Source organism: Zalophus californianus, chromosome 4 (assembly GCF_009762305.2).
Source record: "Zalophus californianus isolate mZalCal1 chromosome 4, mZalCal1.pri.v2, whole genome shotgun sequence".
NCBI lineage: Eukaryota > Metazoa > Chordata > Mammalia > Carnivora > Otariidae > Zalophus > Zalophus californianus.
Genome location: NC_045598.1, coordinates 23506569 through 23528291, shown reverse-complemented (window position 1 = coordinate 23528291; position 21723 = coordinate 23506569). Strand labels below are relative to the sequence as shown.

Here is a 21723-nt window from a genome sequence, read left to right as displayed (position 1 = left end):
CCGCCCGGGTCCCCGGAGCCGCTGACTCAGCGCAGTGGAGCCAGCCTTTGGCGCCCCCGCCCCCACCCCACTCTCCCTGGAGACCTGGAGGCTGGCGCCCCGGGAGGTGGGAGGTGCGAGCGCGCGGACCCAGCCCTTCTTTTGTTCCCTAGGACGTTCCTTTGCTCCAGCCCTCCCAACCTGGAGAGTATGCGGTTACTGTTTCAGGGTATGTTTCGGGAAACTGACACCAAGTAAGCCGCCCTGAAACCCGGCTCCTGCCACGTCCTAGTTGTTGGTCTTCCGTAAGTCCGTCGACCTCCCTGAACCTCCGTTTCCTCACTTGTAGAGTGTGGGAGCCAGAATGCCGTTTTGGAAGGGTCCCCGTGCGATTAAATGCGAAAACACTACTTTAAAACTGAAGGCACAAAGTGAACGTTAGAGACTTGCTTTTGGAAGGTCTCCCCTGATAAAAAGCTAACATTTATGTGTTGAGTTTGCCCCCCCCATCCTACTTCGCAGGGACAATTTGACATCCCCCTAGGACCTTTCAAATCTCACTTTGTTATTGGGGGCCCTCCCTGATCTCTAGGGTACACCCACGCCCGCATGGAGTCAGCCTGTCGCACATTTCCCTAGTATATGGTAACTTCCCCTATTCAACTACTTCTTTTAAAAAAAATGAGTTACAGCTCACCTTTGATGAAATGCACAGACAGAACTTACACATACAGTACCACGAGTTTTGAGAAATGAAAACACCCCTGTAACCCACATCTCTTTCAAGACAGAACATCTCCAGCCCCACAGAAAGTCTAGAGTTCCTTCCCAATGAATCCCACACCCGACCCCAGGCAACCACTGTACCCACTTCTCTCACACTAGGTAAGTTTTGCATGTTCTAGAACAATATAAATTAAAGCGTACAATCTGTTGGGTTTTTTTTTTCTTTTTTTTTAATGTAGACTCCCTGCCCAGGGTGGAGCCCCAAATGCAGGGCTTGAGCTCAGGACCCTGAGATCAAGATCTGAGCTGAGATCAAGAGTCAGAGCTTAACTAACTGAACCACCCAGACGCCCCTAGACTATGTTGTTTTTGAATCTGGCTTATTTCATTTGGTATAATCTTCTTGAGATTCATCCATATCCTTTCTCCTCTCCTCCTCCTCCTCCTCCTCCTTTGAGAGTCATCCATATTGGTGTATCAGTAATTTTTTTAAAAGTTGATTGAAACTGAGGGGTAGTATCTCATTATATAACTACGCCATAACTTGCTTATGCTTTTTTTTTCCCCCTGTTGATAGACAGTCGCATTGTTTTCAGTTTGGGGTTGTTATTAACCCCAAATTTGTATAATATTCTTATACAAATTTTTTTGTGGCCCTGAGTTTTTATTTATATTGGATAAAGGAGTGGAATTGCTGGATCATAGATTTAATCTTGTAAGAAACTGCAAAATAGTCCTCTAAAGTGGTTGTAGCATTTTACATTTTCACCATCAGTGCATGAGAAGTTCTCTTGTTCCCCATCCTCCTGAGCATTTTTTTACTTTACTCATGTAATGGATATAGTATATCTTTTTATGGGGTTACTTTTAAAAATGAGATCAATGTTTTTTTTTAAAAAAAATGATTAATACAAGTATACAATTGCAAAGGTACAAAAGGCTGCTTATTCAGTAAAAAAGAGGCCCAGGTCACTCGATTTTTCTCCCTACAAGGTATCGGTCTTATGAATGGCTTTTGTCTCCATTCAAATTGTTCTTTTTGACTATCTTTTTTCCACTAGAACGTGGCAAGCCCCAGGAGGAGAGGGATCACCTGTGGTGTTCACAGCTGTGATCTGAGCTCCTCTCCAGTGCTAATAGAAGCCCAATAAATATTGTGGATTGAATGCCAGGCACTGTTCTAGACAAGACATATAACCTATTACATTATCTCATTTTGATTCAAGAGGGTAGCAGAGTCCCTTTGGAGGAAGCCTGGAATTAAGTGATATCAATAAAATTTTGTTAACTGAGTGAATGTTGATGAAGGAGACCCCTGGGGGTTCTTGCAGGCAGTGCAAGCTGGATCTTTTCTTTTTTTCCCATCACTTCTTACATGTCAGACACTGTGCAGACCAAAAACTACACATGCTATTTTTTTTTTAAGATTTTATTTATTTATTTGACAGAGAGACACAGCGAGAGAAGGAACACAAGCAGGGGGAGTGGGAGAGGGAGAAACAGGCTTCCCGCGGAGCAGGGAGCCCGATGCGGGGCTTGATCCCAGGACCCCGGGATCATGACCTGAGCCAAAGGCAGACGCTTAATGACTGAGCCACCCAGGCACCCCTACACATGCTATTTTTGCTGCCCAGCATTATTTCAACCTCAGGGTAACAGGACCTCAGTTTTTCTCAGGGAAATTGTTTTCCTCCACTCAGCCCGCACTTCCATTGGCTCCAGGTGGGCAGGTGACTTCAGCCTAACCAAGCAAAGCATCTCAGCCCCTTGGCAACAGTGATTGGTTCAGGGATGTGCCCACCATGCAATTTGGGCCAATGAAAGCCAGCCCTGGACTCGTGTTCAAACTGGTGGGCAATTGGGCTCTCTTCTTTCTACTGGACTTGGAACTGTGGGGCTGGAAACCTGTGAGAGATGAGATCAAGGGCGTTATATATGAAGTTAGGCAGCCTAGGGGTGAGGCCTAGGGGTGAGGAAAAATGAGAAGGCCAGTGCAGTGGTGTGAAAGAGGAAGACCCTTCACTGGGTCAGACAGAGGCCAGAGCTTGAGGGGCCAGGTGGGCCATGGACAGGGATTTGGATTTCACACTGAGAAGCTATTGGAAGGCTTTGAGCAAAGGAGTCATATGATTTGATTCACAATTTTAAAAGATCATTCTGTGGAGATGAAGCTGGGAGTGAGCAGGGGCATAGGAAGAAGGGAGACAGGAGGCATCAAGCTAGAAACCACAGACTTTGGACTGGGGTAGTAGCTGTGGTGAAAAGTAAGTGATTTAGCGTGGCTTTTTGGAAATGGAGTCAGAGCAAAAGAAAGAGTGTACGGGGTTGTTTCTTTTTTCCTTTTTTTTTTTAAAGATTTTATTCATTCATTTGGCAGAGAGAGGGGACACAAGCAGGGGGAGTGGCAGAGGGAGAAGCAGGCTTCCCGCCGAGCAGGGAGCCCAATATGGGGCTTGAACCCAGGACGCTGGGATCAAGACCTGAGCTGAAGGCAGACGCCCAACAACTGAGCCACCCAGGCGCCCCTACAGTGTTATTTCTGATGACGATATTTGAGCCACTAGATCCAGCTATACCTGAAGCAAGATCTTCCTCCTGGACTTTTCAGTTATATGAGCCAATAAATTCTTTTTTATGATTAAAGAGAGTTTGATTTGGGATTCTGCTGCTTGGAAGTAAGATGAGTCATAGCTATGTGTATTATTTTATTAATCTTCAAAAGAAATCTTTAGGATTGCCACTATTAGCCCAATTTTGCAGTTGAGTAAACGGGAGCTTAGAGAGGGAGAGTGAGTTGCCCAGGGCCATATAGAGTTCAAGTGATAAGAGGTGGGATTCAGACCAAGTCACTAACCCCAAAGCTTGGGCAATTAACCCTACTGGCCACAGATTATAAACTATACCCACCCAGGACTGCCTAATATCATCTTTCTGACTGGCATTCAATTCCTTTTGCTCTACCCTAAAGGAGAACCCAAGGCCTTTTAGTTCCATGGTGTGGCATGAGACTTTGTGCTCCAGAAGAGCCCTCAAGGGGGTGTTATGCTGAGTGAAATAAGTCAGAGAAAGACATGTATCATATGACCTCACTGATACGAGGAATTCTTAATCTCAGGAAACAAACTGAAGGTTGCTGGAGTGGTGGGGGTGGTGGGAGGGATGGGGTGGCTGGGTGATGGACATTGGGGAGGGTATGTCCTATGGTGAGCGCTGTGAATTGTGCAAGACTGTTGAATCACAGATCTGTACCTCTGAAACAAATAATGCAATATATGTTAAGAAAAAAAAGAAGAAAAAGATAGCAGGAGGGGAAGAATGAAGGGGAGTAAATCGGAGGGGGAGATGAACCATGAGAGACGATGGACTCTGAGAAACAAACAGGGTTCTAGAGAGGAGGGGGTAGGGGGATGGGTTAGCCTGGTGATGGGTATTAAAGAGGGCACGTTCTGCGTGGAGCACTGGGTGTTATGCACAAACAATGAATCATGGAACACTACATCAAAAACTAATGATGTAATGTATGGTGATTAACATAACAATAAAAAATTAAAAAAAAACAAAAGAGCCCTCAAGGGATCAAAATCCCACTTACCTCTTTACATGGTACTTATGTAAAATGAGAGGAATCTTAAAGTTCTCAAGCAAGTTCTCAGTATTGACCGAGTTATACATAGAGCATCTTCATGTATGTGAGAGACTCAAAAAGCACATGTGTCAGTATTGGGAACTGTAATGTATGATAGGACTGATTCTCTTAAAAGAGGCAGAAACTGAGATTGGGTGGCTCATTCCATTAAGTGCCTGCCTTTGGCTCAGGTCATGATCCTGGGGTCCTGGGATGGAGTCCCACATCGGGCTTTTTGCTCAGCGTGGAGCCTACTTCTCCCTCTGCCCCTCCCCCTGTTAATGCATGCTCTCTCTCTCTGACAAATAAATAAAATCTTAAAAAAAAAAAAAGAAACCGAGATCAAATAAACTGAAGAAAAATGCTACTAGAAAACTCAAACTATAACGCTATTGATTTCAGGTATGATTGGATGCAGGAGCTCAAATGACATCTTCATTCCTCTTGCTTCACAGGTTCTCTGCAGCAGTCCAAGCATTAGCTTAGCAACTTCAGGAGAAAAAGACAATTTTCTCCAAAAGCTCTGGGAGAAAATATCTCAGGAGGACTTTAATAGACTCAGTTAGAGAAAGTACCCATTCTTTCTCTGATCCAGTCACTGAGATTAGGTAAATAGGATATCCTGCTGGGCAGGACATGATCATGCCCACCCCTATCATCAGGAATCATCGGTAGGCTAGAATGCCTATCAGTCAAACCACATAGAATGGTTCCTTATAAAAACGGAGGAGGGCACTTGAGTGGCTCAGTCAGTTAAGCATATGCCTTTGGCTCAGGTCATGATCCCAGGGTCTTGGGATTGAGTCCCACATCAGGCTCCCTGCTCAGCGAGGAGCCTACTTCTACACCCTGCTCCTGCTCGCATGCTCTCTTTCTTTTTGTTGTGTGTGCGCGCGTGCGCAAAAATAAATAAAAATGCTTAAAAAAATAAAATAAAAATTAAGAAGGAGGCTTTTATTCCCCAAAAGGATAAGGAAGGAGTGCTGGCAGGCCAGTACAACAAATCTACTTCAGAAAACTCTGGCCATTCCATTATGACTTTATGCTGTTGAACCTGGGAATTTGTGTTGAAATGAGGCCAAATTTTGGAGGCAAACAGGCCTGAGTTCAAGTTCAAGGTCTGACACTGAGCTCTTCGAGCCTCCATCATTAGCTCACAGCATTGTTATGTGGCAGTGATTCATTCTTGAATTTTTTGATAGCAACCTGGACAGGATTAAAAGAAGTCATTCTAGTACAAGAGGAGCACGGAACTTGGATATTGCATGATGTGTGCACAGTGCTCACAAGGATCCTGTCGGGTCAAGGGCTTTTAGTACCGTTTCACTGTTTGAGAAGAATGATTTCCTGCCTTCACCGTGCTGTTTCATACTCAGAAGGCCAAGGTCTTGCATGTCTCTCCGGGGCCTCAGCTGGGGTTGCTGGACCTCTCAGCCATCTGTCTGCCAGACATCAAGCTAGCAGTAGGTGTGCTCAGGTAAAGCATGGAAAGTGCATTGCACACATGGATCCAAATTCAGCAGCATACCCGTGAAGACTGCAGTGAGGGACAGTTGAGGACACCGGCCTGAATCGGCCCCAGTGCAGCTGTGGCACAGAACAGGAATCCCAATGGAAACTGGTTGCAGCAACATGGATGCTTATTTCCCATCAAACAAGGTCCAGAGGTAGGGGAGAGCTTCTGGGCTGGCCGACGATGATGACTCCGCAGTGCTGCCCAGGAGGCAGGCTCTGGCGCTTTCTCTGCCCTGCCTGTCTCAGGGTCGGCTTTATCCTCAGGCCGGTAGAAAGACAGAGCTGCAGTTCTTAGTGCTCACACCTGAGTGCCACAGGGTTCAGGGAATGAGGAGAGTCCATACCAGTCTGTGGCTCTCTGTTTGGAGAAAACGTTTCCCAGATGCTCTCCAGCAGAATCCTCTCGGGTCCCATCAGACAGAATTGGGTCTCACGACCAGTCTTGAGCCATCCCTGTCTAAGGGATGGACTTACCATGATTGGCTCAGACACATCCTCTGGGTGTGGAATGGATGCGGAAGGAGGGGGCTGAGCACACCACCACAGACTGATGCAGGTGATAGATGTCAAGGGCCTGGTGGGCCCTCAAATACGAAGAGCTCCCTTCCGTTTCCGTCTTGGAATGCTGTTCTGATTAGGTGGTGTGTTCGAGGAAGGCCAATGTCAGATGGCCCTCCCACCCAAGGAGAGCGAGGTTTTTGATAGGGACCTGGTGGAGGCTATTTGTTTATGAGAAACTGAGTTCCATTCAACCTCGATCAAATACAAAGGGGTTTGTGAAAAGATTTGAGAGAACTGCAAGACCCCTCCAACCATCTCTCAATTCAGCCCAAGCCCTGGTGTCTCTCTCTGTCCACTTACCACACTGCGGTGGTCTTTTTTTGTTGTTGTTTAAACAAACTTGTTACTTCCTGTGAATCATCTTATACCTAAAATTCTTTCTTTTCCTTTTCATAAACTATAATCTTTTTGCTTCAATGCCAGGGAAGACAGAAGCACCAATCAAAGAGACGTAAAAGAATTCTACAGAAGATGCCCTTACCTGAGTTAAATAAGCTGTCAGGATTTTCATAATTTTTGGTGGGAGTGTAACTCAGTACCAGGGCTAGGGAAGGCTATTGGCAAATATCTATTTAAAAATGTTGGGGGGGGCGCACCTGGCTGGTTTGGTCAGAGCGTGGGACTCTTGATGTCATGGTTGTGAGTTCAAGACCCATATTGGGTGGAGAGATTACTTAAAAAAATTTAAAATCTTTTTTTTAAAGATTTTATTTATTTATTTGTCAGAGAGAGAGAGCACAAAGCAGGGGGAGAAGCAGGCTCCCCGCTGAGCAAGGAGCCTAATGCGGCACTTGATCCCAAAACCCTGGGATCAGGACCTGAGCCAAAGGCAGACACAGCTGACTGAACCACCTAGGCGTCCCCAAATTAAAAGTCTTTAGGAAAAAAAATTTTTTTAAAGATTTATCCATTTATTTGACAGAGAGAGAGACACAGCGAGATCAGGAACACAAGCAGGGGAAGTGGGAGAGGGAGAAGCAGGCTTCCCACAGAGCAGGGAGCCCGATGTGGGACTCTATCCCAGGACCCTGAGATCACGACCTGAGCTGAAGGCAGACGCCCAATGACTGAGCCACCCAGAAGCCCTGGAAAAAAAATTTTTTTTAAGATTTTATTTATATATTTGTCAAAGAGAGAGAGAGAGAGAGCACAAGCAAGGGGAGCGGTAGGCAGAGGGAGAGGGAGAAGCAGACTCCCCTTTGAGCAGGGAGCCCGATGCAGGACTTGATCCCAGGACTCCAGGATTGTGACCTGAGCTGAAGGCAGATGCCCAACCGACTGGAGCCACCCAGGTGCCCCAGGAAAAAAAAATTTTTTAACTGTGTATAACCTGGGATCAAACATTTCTATAAATCTGACTTTGATATATACTTGTTCATGTACACAAAGATATAAACAAAGAATATTCATTGCAGTTTTGTTTGTTGTAGTAAAGACTAGATGCTTTAAATGTCCCTCAGTAAGGAAATGCTTAAAGTTAGGTCATTCCGTACTACATTACCATACATAGTAATACTATGTAGTCACTGAAAAGAATGAAGAACATCTCAATGTAATGCCATGGCACCATTTCCAAGGTGTGAAATGAGAAAAGTGAAAAATGATATGCAGAGTATGCCCTTTGTGTTTGTTTTTATTTTTGTTTTTAAGTTTTTCTTTTAATTCCAGTTAGTTAACACACAGTGTTATATTAGGTTTTTTTTTTTAAAGATTTTATTCATTTATTTGAGAGAGAGCCAGCAAGAGAGAGAGCACGAGCGGGGGTGGGGAGGTACAGAGGGACAGAGGGAGGGGGAGAAGCAGACTCCTTGCTGAGCAGAGAGCCCTATGAGGGGCTTGATCCCAGGACCCTGAGATCATGACCTGAGCCGAAGGCAGACGACGCTTAACCGACTGAGCCACCCAGGCGCCCCCCTTTTATCATTTCTATGTGCCCCTCCGCCCTTATCATTTCTATGTGCCCCTCCTCCCTTTATCATTTCTATGTGCCCCTCCCCTTTCCATGATGGTGATTCAGCTTCCAATGCTTCCCTCCCCGCTCTATCCTACCCCCTCCCCCGCCAGGGGGAGGGAGCTGTCTGCACACTGTGCAGACTGGACTAAGCTACTGGAGCCACTTTGCCCTCAGGAGAGCTGGAAGTACCTGGGAGTTTAAGTTCCTGCCCTGGCCCCATTCTCACGCCCACCATGGGCGTGCTTTGGCCAGTGACTGATCAGAATGGAAAGGAAAGCCCAGCTTCATGGCTTCAGGGCAAGACAACACAGAGGTGGTACTTCGACTCCAGAATTCCCAGTGCCCACAGGGATCAGGCAGAGGCTACCGGCTTCGGCATTTTCCTGAAACCACATCTTTGTTTGCTCTTTTCCCCATCCCTGTCCTGCTTCCCACACTCCCTTACCAGCTTCTCCTGGGGGGCCTTTCTTAATATATCACCTGTACAAGAATCTTCACCTTGGACTCTGCTTCTAGAAAAAACAAACTATTTGTTTGCTTTTATTAAAATGACATTTATTTGGTCACTTACTTAATTAAGTAATACAGACATTTACTATCCCTGTAAAATTCAAATAAAACTGAGCCCACAGCAATGTTTAATTTCACAAATCCCAAGTCTGTGGCTCCCTGAGAAGGCAAATTATGCTATTGATTGATTATACATGTGTCTTTTCAGAACTTCGACTGTGTGTTTTCACTCAGACTTGTATTTTGTCTGCTTGTTTTCTCATAACTGGGATAGTTCTGCATGTTTCATTTGGCAACCTGCCTTTTTTCTTTAAGAATCCGTCTTGAATGTTTTTCCGTGTCAGCCCATCTAGTCCAGCCTCCAGGGTGACCTTCCTAAATTGCCTGTGACATGAAGCTGCTCCCCCACTTAGAGCCCTTGAAGTAAAGCTTCCCACAGCCCTTGGAATAAAATCCAAACCCCTGACTTGGCCCCACCCACTACTGCCTGCCCACTCCTGCTCCACGCTGGACTGCCCTGGTTTTCTTCAATGTGCCATATACTCTTTATTGCCTCAGGGCCTTTGCACAGCCCATCTCTTCTTTCTAGAATATTCTTCTCCCTTCCTCTTTGCCCAGCTAACTCCCATTTATCTTTGAGTTCCCAGCAGAAAAGCCTTCCCCTAGGCCCCAGACTCGGTGACATCTTGGGCCATGAGTCTTTATACTACACTGTATTTTACCTTTGGAGCCCTTGTAAAGAATTAATTCATCTTGTCATTAATGCACGTTGGTCATTAGGCTGCTAATGAATGAATTAATTATCCCTATGACTCTGTTTCATGGTTTTCTCCCTGACTGGAGTACAAGCTCCACAAGGGAAAACTCCCTTCTGTCTCGTTTGCCCACATCACTAGTGACTGGCACAGCCCCAAGCAAGGACGAGAGGCTCAGGGGTTGTTGAGTGAGTGGAAGGAAGAAGTAAAAAGCTGTCGGAGAGCTTCTCTCTGTTTCCCTCTCTCTGAGGCAGCCCTGTCTCTTGTCTCCGCTGTGCTCAGGGGGCTCCTTGCTTCTCCTCTCTGCAGACCAAAGGCTACCACTTTCGGTTAGTTGCTGTTCTTCCTCACTTTGGCCTCCCCACAGCATGCCCTCGGCCAACTACAGTCCCGACTCTACACCAGGACCTTTCCACCCTGGAGCCCACCACCAGCTGACCGTGGCCTTTGGGTCCCTGTGCTCAAATCCTCGGGAAAGAGTCTTCTTTGGCTCAACCCAACAAAAAGACTGGTGTCCCTCAGGCCAGGGATCCATCCTAGCCACTCCTTGCTGGCCAGGACCGCCCTAGGAAGGACTGTGAGAGCCAAGCCAGCTTAAGTCAAAAGGGGAAGTTGAATGTGGCAGGAAACTTGACTGGCATTTTTGCCACAAATGTAAAAGGGAACCAAAAATACAAAGGACTTTATTGTTCTGTTTTGCTTCTGGTTTAAGAAAATCTAGGTGGCTGCTACCACTGTCTAGATAAATTTTAGGTTGCTTCTTCACACTCACAGCGCCTTTTGGGGCCAGCTGTCCAGCTCTGATTCTCTGGGAACTGACCCGTACGACAGAGAAGTGTGTGGATATAGGTCTATGCATCCCAGAGGCCAGAGCTGATGGGTCCCGGGCTGAAAACTTGGCTCGAACTAGGTCAGTCGGCGTCCTTGGGCTGAGAATTTGGAATTTATCACAGAGCTCCAGAACTGACCCAGCAATTTACCACCAGATGCTGAGGAAAGCAAGAAGGAGGAGGAGGAAAGGAAGGAGAAGGGGGAAGGAAAGGGGGAGGGTAGAGAGGAGGCGGAGGAAGGGAAGGGAGGCTACACAGAGAAAAGAGAGACCAGACTTTCACTGTCTCAATAAATATTCACCAAACGGGGCGCCCGGCCGGCTCAGTCAGAAGAGCGTGCGACTCTTGATCTCGGGGTCATGAGTTCGAGCCCCACGTTGGGCGTAGAGATTACATAAAAATAAATAAATTAAAATAAATGAATAAATAAATAAATATTCACCAAGCAACAACAGTGTGTCAGGCACTATTCCGTGCGCTCGGGATGCATCTATGGAACATGAAAGCCGAAATCCTGGCTCTCTTAGAGGGTACATTTTAGTAGGGAAGAGACCATAAGGGATATAAGAAAAATAATAAGTGGTGGTAGGAGCGAAGGAGGAAAAAGAACAAAAGCTAGGAAGTGGGGTAGGAAGTGTAGGGGCAGGAGAGGGCAGGTACTGAAATGGTAAAGATCCGAAGGAAGATGGGGCTCCTGGGTGGCTCAGTCGGTTAAGCACTCTTGTTGATCTCAGCTCGGATCTTGACCTTAGGGTCGAGAGTTCAAGGCCTGTATTGGGATCCATGCTGGGTGTGGAGCCTACTTAAAAAAAAAAAAAAAAAAAAGATCTGAAGGAAGACAGGAGGCTGTCACATGGCGGGGGTGGGGGGTGAGAGAACAACCCAGGGAGAGGCAATGGTTAGAGCCGAGGCCCTGAGGGGGAAACTGTGGCAGCAGCAACATGGGGAAGGGGACAGGAGTGGGAGATTCAGGCCAAGAAGCCACAGGGGCAGAATCTGGGGTCCCCTTAGGAGGCCACGGCAAGGTTCCAGGCCCAAGGTGCCAGTGGCTTGGACCTAGGGGATAGCAGTGGAGTTGGTGGGAAGGGTCAGATTCTGGACATATTTTGAGGGTAAAGCCAACAGAACTTGCCATAGATTGCAGAGAGGTGTTGGAAACAAGAGAGCTAAGGCTGACTCCCGCGGGGGACTGGCAGAGCCCCCAGAAAGGGCCCAAGTGACCGCCAGAGGGCCACTGGCAGACGACGGGAGGCTTTGCTGCTTTCTGGGTCCAGAGCCTCTTGCCCGCAAATCTGGCCCTGGGAACCCATCACCTGCACTCCGATCATTCTTAAAAAACCCCACCCCCACCTTTTCTGCCTAAGCCAGTTTGAGAGGGTTTCCATCAACTGAGAGATAATCCCCTCCTGATGCGCCCCTCCATTTCTCATTTCAGCAACCAGAAACCTCGTAATTCTTCATCTACGTGTCTGTCTCTACCACTGGACCCTGAGCTCCCCGAGGACAAAGACTTCATTGTCCACATCCGCATCCTCAGGAGCTAGTGCAGGGCCTGGCTTAGAAAAATCTTACGATTGCTGCCCATTCATTGGACTCCAAAATAGAAAGCATCCCATGTGAAGAGCGCCTCATTCCTACTCCAACCAAAGCAACTGTACTTTTTAATATATTGGACTTCCAAGTAGCTTCCCTCTGAAACCAGATTCTCTGGTTTAAAAAAGTGCAAAAGAGTTTGAAAAAGCACTGTCTACTCCCAGGTAAGTGTGGCAGACTGTACACACACTTAGTCTGGGTCCCTTCTGACGAAAAGGAGAAGAAAGTCGATTGAGCTGAATCTACACCAGCAAGGGCACCGCGGAGAAGCAGACTCCAAAGGTCCGGGGTTGGTAGAGCCAAGCGGCTCTGGTCTCCACAAGAGGGGGCCAGGCACTGGAGCCTTGCGGAAATGCTGTGTTGGATGAGTAGACCTCAGATCCCTCTCCTGGTTTTCATACCACCGACACACCATTTTCAATCTCTGCTTCCCAAAGTTGAATTTTGCTCGAATTTATGAACGTTTTAAGTACCGGTTAACTATTTTCATGTCCTCTTTGAAATTTTTGGTCAAAAAGAGGTCAGATGAATAAAACCTTTTACAAGGACAATAGTAACCTTCGACAAATCTGAGCAGTAAGAATTAGTCACAAAAAGTCTTTATTTGAGCCATAAAATTTATCTCTTGGAAACCTATGTACTTTGATATGAAATATTAGAAGTGATATTCTGATCAAAAATAGAAGGGATTGTAGTGGCTTGGATTAGTTAGATTAATCATATTTTTTCTTTATTTTATTTTCTTTATTTTTATTTTTTTAAAATAGGCTCCATGCCCAACGTGGGGCTTGAACTCACAACTCGGAGATCAAGAGTCACATGCTGCACTGACTGAGCCAGCCAGGCGCCCCAGATTCATCATTTTCAATAACTTCATTTTTAAAAAAGATTTTATTTATTTATTTGAGAGAGAGAGCACAAGCAGGGGGAGAGGGAGAAGCAAGCTCCCCGCTGAGAAGGGAGCCCGACGTGGGGCTCCATCCCAGGACCCTGGGATCATGACCTGAGCCGAAGGCAGACATTTAACCGACTGAGCCACCCAGGCGCCCCTTCAATATCTTCATTTAACATGGAATTCAGATCTCTAGGCAAACTTTTACATGCTTACACAGAAAAGCTTTTCTCAGAGTAAGACAAATATCACCTGCCTCATGTTTCTCAGAGGGAATTTTTTTTTTAAGTTTTATTTACTTAAGTAATGTCTGCCCCCAATATGGGGCTTGAACTCACGACCCTGAAATCAAGAGTCACATGCTTCTTGGCCTGAGCCAGCCAGGTGCCCCTCCCGGAGGGAGTTCTTGATACCTCTATACCATCAGCACCCAGACTTACACATTGTTTCCAAAGTATCTCATGTGTTTCAAAATGTTTGTTACCACTTTGAATGTTTCATCCCAGCACATTGTCTTGGAACTTTGGAAGTTCTTCCAGACATTTCTCTCTTCGGGATTCTAATTGATATCACATAAATACAGCAGTTAGTAAGATCCATAGGGTCATCAGTCTACGGGGAAAGCTTTACTGTCAATGTGCCCACCAGCGGCACGATGTTAGTCTAAAGTAACACCTTTCTCATTTCCAGCGCTTCCAAATGTAATGTTTCCTTTGGTCCAAGATGCGTGTTGACTAGTTACACACAAGCCAGGAAAACCAGTGCTTTGGCAATTGCACAAAGGCGCCTTGGTTTTAGCTACTAATTGTTTGGAGTTGAAACTACCTTCTTGAGCTGGACCTGATACTGTGAAAACCAATCTCATAAAAGGAACTTTGTTCTGTATTTTGCATGAGGAGATGCTTTAAAAAAAAAAATTCAAACCTTTCTTCTGTGTCAAATGATGTCTTACGCACATAGAACACAGCTCTTGGAATTAAAATTATGATAACATCCAGGAAGATTAGAACAGAAGAGCTGTAAATCCTGGTGTGGGAATGTCACAGAAAGTAGAGCAAAAGAACAGAGATGGAAAATAACAGAGAAATTATCAGAAACTTAGAGGGCCAGTCTAGGAGGTCTACTATCTCCATTTCAGGAGTTCCAGAAAGAACAGAGGAAACAGAGGGGAGGAAATCCTCTAAGAAAACAATTCAAGAACTCCAAAGAACATTGGTTACCAGGGTGAGGCCCACTAAGTTCCCAGAAAAGTAGATGAAAATTGGCCTATGCCAAGTTACATTGGCAGGAAATTTCAGAACAATAGGGACAAAGAGAAGATGTTACAAGATTCCAGAGAGAAAAACAAGTTTTCCACAGGCATGCACACACAGAGTCTGGTTATGGTGTAAAACTTGCTATACAAAGGACATTGATTCTGTTATGGTGCAAAAAGCAATATATGCAAGGGTGTACTTTTTTTTTAAGATTTTATTTATTTATTTGACAGAGAGGGACGCAGCGAGAGAGGGAACACAAGCAGGGGGAGTGGGAGAGGGAGAAGCAGGCTTCCCGCTGAGCAGGGAGCCTGATGTGGGGCTCCATCCCAGGACCCTGGGATCATGACCTGAGCCGAAGGCAGACGCTTAACGACTGAGCCACCCAGGCGCCCCAAGGGTGTACTTTTTTTGAGAGTGAGTGAAGTGTGGGTAAACTCATCTGGTCTGTCCGGGAGTACATGTCACTCTTCTGGGAAATGGTTCTGTCCCTCCTTCCTTTGCATATACCATGTGTTTCGAGTGGGTGCTCCCTAGTCTTAGAGGCCCCTTCCTCCGTGGCCATCTTATATCAGAACCACCTCCAAAATTATGAAAACAGAGCTCGAAAGTCATTACTGATTTCCTGCTGGGAGGTAAAGATGGAAGCTTCCATAGCTGCTGGCCACCATGAGCCCGGCAGATGTTTAAGAGACTAGAGTCCAGGCAGAGAGAAGCAGAGGTGAGATTTGGCTGAGTCACAGCCCTTGGATCTGGCTGTCCCTGAAACTGGTGCAAGCTAGACCCTTATGCTTTTTGTGGCAGTGTGAGGTCTTCCAAAACAAAACAGAACAAAACACATTTGTCTGACCTGAGTTCCCATCACTTGAAACAAAGTCTTGTGCCTCGTACAGAAGCATAAAGGGCAACCATACTTTCTGGTGTAATAATTAATCATTAGAACTGACATGTATCGGGACTTAGGCGATGCCAGGCACCATGCACATGTTTTCAGCATATTATCTTGCTGAATCCTCCCAAGAGACCCGCGAGGTGGGTCCTTTTACCATCTCCATAAACCAGAGAAAGAAACTGAGGACACAGCAGGTGGGTTACTTCTTCACACTCTGAGATTAAAGCTCAGGCACTTAAGAGACCATCAGAGACCCTCCCCTCAATGGGATGCCTCCCTCCTGCTCCACACTCCACTCCTCACACCGCCCCCTGCTTTGTCTTCTGCTAGGATGCTCTTCCTTCTAGCTCTCCCCTGCCAAATCCTACTCACCCTTCAGATCTGTTCAAAAGTGTCCTGCCCTGGGGCGCCTGGCTGGCTCAGCCAGTGGAGCGTGTGACTCTTGATCTCAGGGTCGTGAGTTCAAGCCCTACGTTGGGCATGGAGCTCACTTAAAAATAATAATAATAATAATAATGTGTCCTGCCCTGCTCCATCCTGAACTCCTCATCCTCAAATACAGATTACTTCCTAGCTTCTTCTCTCTCCTCACCTCAGAGGCAAAATATTATGAAATTAAGGGCATAAGCTCTGTTCAGATGGAATTTATATCTTAGCTCTACCACTGACTTGTTTAACATACCTGGGTCTTGACACATCTGGGCTTCAGTTTCTTCATCTGTAGAATGGGACAAGCTAGTACTGCCTTATAGGGTTCTTGGGAGGATTAACTGAGTTTAATACATGCCTATAACAAGTTCTTAGTGCCTGCTTTGTAGTGAGCATTCAATAAATGTTAGCTAGTGTGAATACTAGCATATGACCCTATCCTCAAACAACCCCCTTCCTCTTCCTAAGCCTTAGATTCTTTATCCGTAAGGTGGACACAACGTTAGTCCAGCCTGCAGGATTAGCATGAGATTGAGATCAGCTACGGCTCGTGAGCACCTGACATTATCAGCACACCGTGAACAGGAGCTGCCAGAAACTGATGTCTCCATCTCCATCTATTTCGAGACCTTCCACAGTGTACTTTTCTGTGGTTCTGTCTCCACCCCAGCATTGGCATCTCCAGGGCAGAGATCCTCTGTGGTGATCCAAGTGGCTACTCACCGAACACCTCTCCCTGCCTTCCAACTGATTGGCTTCCCAGTTAGAAACTCAACATTTGAGTCTGGTTAGTTTCTTTTAAATATAGTTCCTGACTGCATATGAAACACACACATCCAATCTCCTTATTAAAAATGTATGCATTACCGCTAAGGCTAAAATCTGCTTTGAGCATCATGCCAATCCCAACCATTTCAGAGCTGCCCACTGCTATCAGTTTGAGGGCTTAGTTTTATTGAAGCTGCTCAGTACTTGGGTACTTTCAACCTGAAGACCGATATCTTTCTTCTCTTCTGGAAAAATCCTCACCCCTTTTTCTTCCAGTGCGGTCTCTTTGCCGTTTGCCCCATTCTCCACTCCTGGAATGCTGGTTAGATGCTCTCAGTCTAACCTCCAAATGTCTTAATTTCTCTCTCTTTTCCCTCCTCTCTTTTCCTTTTGGGTCAGTTTCTTAGTGGTATCTTCATTTCCCCCCCACCCCTGACATTTGATTGTGTTAAAATAGGCAATAAAGAATGCTTTAGACACCAGTGAGGTGTCTAAACACTTCACAACAATTTTGAAAAGCACATGGTATTAATATTAAAATGTAGCAATATCAGGACACCTGGGTGGCGTTTGCCTTTGGCTCAGATCATGATCCCAAGGTCCTGGGATCTTGTCCCGCATCGGGCTCCTTGCTCAGCGGGAAGCCTGCTTCTCCCTCTCCCTCTACCTGCTCTGCCTGCCGCTCCCCCTGCTTGTGCTCGCTCACTCTCTCTCTCTGAAAAATAAATAAATAAAAATCTTTTTAAAAAATGTAGCCATATAAAATAAAAACTTTTTCACTAACAAATGTTAAAAGTAAAATGTAATTGTACTTCTTTTAAGTCTTATCCATTTTGAAAAGCTGGATATTGAATATAAATTTTTTTTTTTAAAATATGGAGAGGTACCTGGGTAGCTCAGTTAGGTAAGCATCCAATCTCAGGGTCCTGAGATCAAACCCAGCCTCAGGCTCTGTGCACTCAGCATGGAGTGCTGAGGTAGAGTCCCTCTACCTCTCCCCTCTTCTGCTCACTCTCTCTCTAAAATAATAAATAATCTTTTTTTTAAATGAAGTATGGAAAAAATATTTCTCACCAAAACATTTCAAGACCCATTGGCTAACATTTGTCTTTTAAGTGCCCTGAGTAAAATATTAGGAGGCGGAACAATTTTTTTCAAAGGTGAGTAGTAACATTCAGTTTGTGAACGTTCATTGGATTTAGCCCAAAGCGAAGTGAAGGTGAAAGGTGCCCGTCGGCCTCTGATAAGCTGCCCCGCACCCGCCCCATGCCGGGCACAAGCAGGCAACCCCTTTTGCCTCACTTGGGAATCCAGCACCATAATGATTACAAAATGGCCGCTCAGACTACACTCCGTAGCCCGGAGGTTGGAGGGCCCTGAAAGCTGTGGCCAGTACCAACAGGAACAAAGATCCCTCTGCAGCTGAATTACTTTCCAAGACCTTCTTAATCTGTGACCTTCGCCATGTAAAGTCTTTTATTGCTATTCCTGTTTACTCATGACGACTGCAATTTGTGTCTGGAGATTTTTTTTCCCCCAGATATGCCTGCCGTCCTTCTGCTTCCTGATGACAGAGACCATTGGTGGCCCTCGGGGCCACGGCTATCTTTTGCCCTTTTTATTGTCCTTCGGTTTGTTCCCCATCAAGGCATTTTGGGGCAGAAAGAAAAACTGGAAAGTCAATCACAACACACACATTTCTCAGGCTGAGTAACCTCTGGTAACACAAGATCTAATTTAGCTTGCCCCTGGAGAAAATTGAAGCAACTTTGGTGCTTATTCAAACATTCAGACCATGGTGTCAATTTCTAGCATAAATCACAGCTCTCAACACACATGTGCTTTCTTTTTTTTTTTTTTTAAGATTTTATTTATTTATTTGACAGAGAGAGACACAGCGCAAGAGGGAACACAAGCAAGGGGAGTGGGAGAGGGAGGAGCAGCCTTCCCACCGAGCAGGGAGCCCGATGCGGGGCTCGATCCCAGGACCCTGGGATCATGACCTGAGCCGAGGCAGACGCTTAACGACGGAGCCACCCAGGCGCCCCACACATGTGCTTTCAAAACAAAAATAAAAGCAAGCCATTTAAAAATAATGTTTTCCTAAATGTCACTTGATGGATTTTCATAGCAGATGTGAGTATCCAAAACTCAATCTTGAGTTATTTTTGAAACAGATAAACTGAAATGTGTTCACCAATGGAATAAATTCAGTACAGGTAGCCAACTTGTTTACACGTTTCTTATTTAAAGCCAGTAGGGAATTTATATTCTGCAATATCCAATCGGCAAATCAGGTTATTTTTACTCAGAATTGCATTTTGTAGATAACAGAGCACCACAGACTGTGTCCTAGGGTAAGAAATGTGGGTTTTTGATAGGAGTCCACACAAAAACTCTTGTTGAGATACTTTCCCAAATTAGTAGCATGTAATTTTTTATTACTTTCCCAGAAAAACAGGGAAACACTATAAACACATTACCTTTACGGATAAAAAGAGTTAACAACCGATTGCTCTATTATTCTTTACTGTAAACATTTTTTTAAGTGCAGTATAATTAGATGTTTAGACATTTCTGTTAATTGTTCGTTCACAGTAGATAACTAAGTAAACCACTTTAGACTCTTTTTAAAAGCTAAATTTTTAAAAAAAATTTTATTCAGCAAAAAAAGATGAAAAAAATTTAAAAAAAATAAAAATTTTATTCAGCTTTTTCATTTTCATTCCTGTAGAGTTAACATATAGTGTTACATTAGTCTCGGGTGTACAATATAGTGATTGACCAATTCTATACCTTCCTCAGTGCTCATCATGCTAAGTGTGCTCTTTAAAAGCTAAATCTTAATATTGAACTCTTTTGCTCATCTTTTGGTATCCAGATTAAAATCTGTGGAAATGAAATGGGAACACGATCAGAAAGAATTTATATTGGCTAGGGTCTTAGGCCAAGTGTCTTCTGAATGACAGGAAAGGGAAGTTCTGCTCATTTTACTAATTACTCATTTTTCATCTTGAAATAACTGCTGCTTTCTACCTTCTTTGTGGCACTTTTGTTTGCTTGCTTTTTTGTAGGAAAGGATATGAATAAGGCCAGATCTTGTTGGTTTCTCATCAGGAGAATGTTTCTCACATCCTTTTTTTTTTTTTTCTGTTAATATTGAGGACTGCAGGACAGGTTTCCTTTGGGCTTCCTAAGCCTTTGGTCTCTTGGCAACAGTCTCTGGTCAGATAACAGATGCCAGTGGGTTGGGGAGGGTTGGATTTGACACGGCACTCAGGGCACTGGCTCTAGGAACCCAGGAAGTAGGAAGGCATTGCTTCATGGTCTTTCAAAGGCATGCTCAGGTTGATTACTATCTCTGTCAGATAAACTTTGTCCAACATCCAGCTCTATAGGGTGAGGTTTTTCAGCTGAGTCACACTGCCTGGGTTGAGCATCCCATGCACAATGAAAATCTTTTTTTTTTTTTTTTAATGTATTCATTAGAGAGAGGTAGCAATAGTACAAGCAGAGGGGAGGGTCAGAGGGAGAGGGAGAAGCAGACTCCCCGCTGAGCAGGGAGCCTGATGAGGGGCTCGACCCCAGGATCCTGGGATCGTGACCTGAGTGGAAGGCAGACGCTTAACCGACTGAGCCACCCAGGTGTCCCGCAATGAAAGTCTTGACTGAAGACTGACTTCTGGTTCCCTCGGTGTGTGGTCTTGGAGCAGTGACCGGATGGAGAGATGGGGGCTGGGGTTGGGATGATGGCCCACAACAGAGTAGTACCCTGGCCTAAACCCAGGGCCCTGGGTTTAAGAGGAGGGTTTTGGCCTGGCCCAGTGAAGCTGTTCACCTAGCTCTTCCTCATGTCCGCTTGTTAATGTGTATGCTTTTGAAAGTCAGTTGTAATCATAATCATGCCCCGTCCCCACTTTTTTCATTTCTTTTTTTTTTTAAGATTTTATTTATTTATTTGAGAGAGAGACAGAGCAGGGGGAGGAGCAGAAGGAGAGGGGCAAGCAGACTCCACACTGAGTGCAGAGCCCAATGCAGGGCTTGATCCCACGACCCCGAAATCAAGAGCTGGACGTGCAACTGACTGAGCCACCCAGGCATCCCTTCAATTCTTAATAGAGTTAAATTTCCATAGAATGAAATCCTCAGCTCGTAAGTATGCAGTCAGATGGGTTCTGACAAAGACATACACCAGGTAACCCACCCTTCTCAAGATAATATTTTCATCACCCTTCAAAGGTCCTTCAGCTCTCCTCTGTTAATCTCCCCCACCTCCATCCCAAGCAACTGGTGCATTCCTGATAATAAAGCACAGGAGGAGTTTGGTGGTCTGATTTTTGCAAATTGTGTTATAGCATAAGCAACTACTCGTGGTAATGCATAAAAGGAAGTCAGATTTATCGACTCATTGTCAAGTACTTCACGAATATTACCTCATTTATGTCTTACAACAACCCGGTCAGGTATCAATAGCCCAGTTTTACAGGTGAGGCAACTGAGGCCCAGGTCGGTGAGGTGGCTTAATTAGTAGCACGGGTCCTATGTGGTGGGACTGCCGTTGGGAAGCCAGGCTATGAGACTCCCAAATTTCTGTCCCATTCTGCTCACATTGCCTCCACATAATGCTTTACAAGTAACTTTTTTTTTTTTTTTTAATAACAGGGGACTGCTGAGGTGGGACAGAGGCCAGACTTGACTTAGAAGATACCAGAACCCTGGGTCTGCAGGCCCTCGGGAAGGTATGCTGCAGTCGGCTCACTTGAGAGCAGACTGTTCAAGCAAGCTGATGCAGAGTTGGAAACCAGCATGAAATCAGCCACAGTAAGAGGGTTCACACCAAGGAAATCAGCAAACGCTGCAGACCCAAGCTGTCTTTTCACCCTGGGGCCAGTTGGTGGACACTGAATGGCACGCTACTGGTGACACCTGTCAGGCCGATCGCCCTTGCCTGTGCAGAATCGTCCACTGTCAGATCAGTCCTCCTAAACAGCTGAGTGGAAAAGGCACAGGAGGGCGCCTGGGTGGCTCAGATGGTTGGGCGTCTGCCTTCGGCTCAGGTCATGATCCCGGGGTCCTGGGATTGAGTCCCGCATTGGGCTCCCTGCTGCTTGGGGGCCTGCTTCTCCCTCTGCCTCTCTCTCTCTCTCTCTGATGTATAAATAAATAAGATCTTTAAAAAAAGAAAGAAAAGAAAAGGCCCAGGAGACCAGCATCGGAGCTGAGTTTGGCAGTCCACTAGGTGGGTGACCTTGAGCTCATTCTCACCCTTGAGTTTCGGGTTGATCCCCGGAAAATGAGGGGAGGAGCAAGCCAAGGCATATGGAGTTAGGGTCCTGATACCACATCTACTTGGGACTTTCTGAATCTTTCAGGGCATAGGGCCCAGGCAGAGATGGGCAGGACCAGGCAGGTTTTAACGGTCTCTTAGCCATTAATAA

The 21723-nt window shown here is 45.6% G+C and overlaps 1 long non-coding RNA gene across 1 annotated transcript; it reads left to right on the top strand.

Moving 5' to 3' along the window:
* The first annotated feature begins 777 nt into the window (after nucleotides 1–777).
* Nucleotides 778–12869, top strand: LOC113908881. Its single transcript, XR_003515628.1, has 3 exons — nucleotides 778–864; nucleotides 11891–12212; nucleotides 12816–12869. It is a non-coding gene; the product is annotated as an uncharacterized LOC113908881 (long non-coding RNA).
* Nucleotides 12870–21723: the final 8854 nt, after the last annotated feature.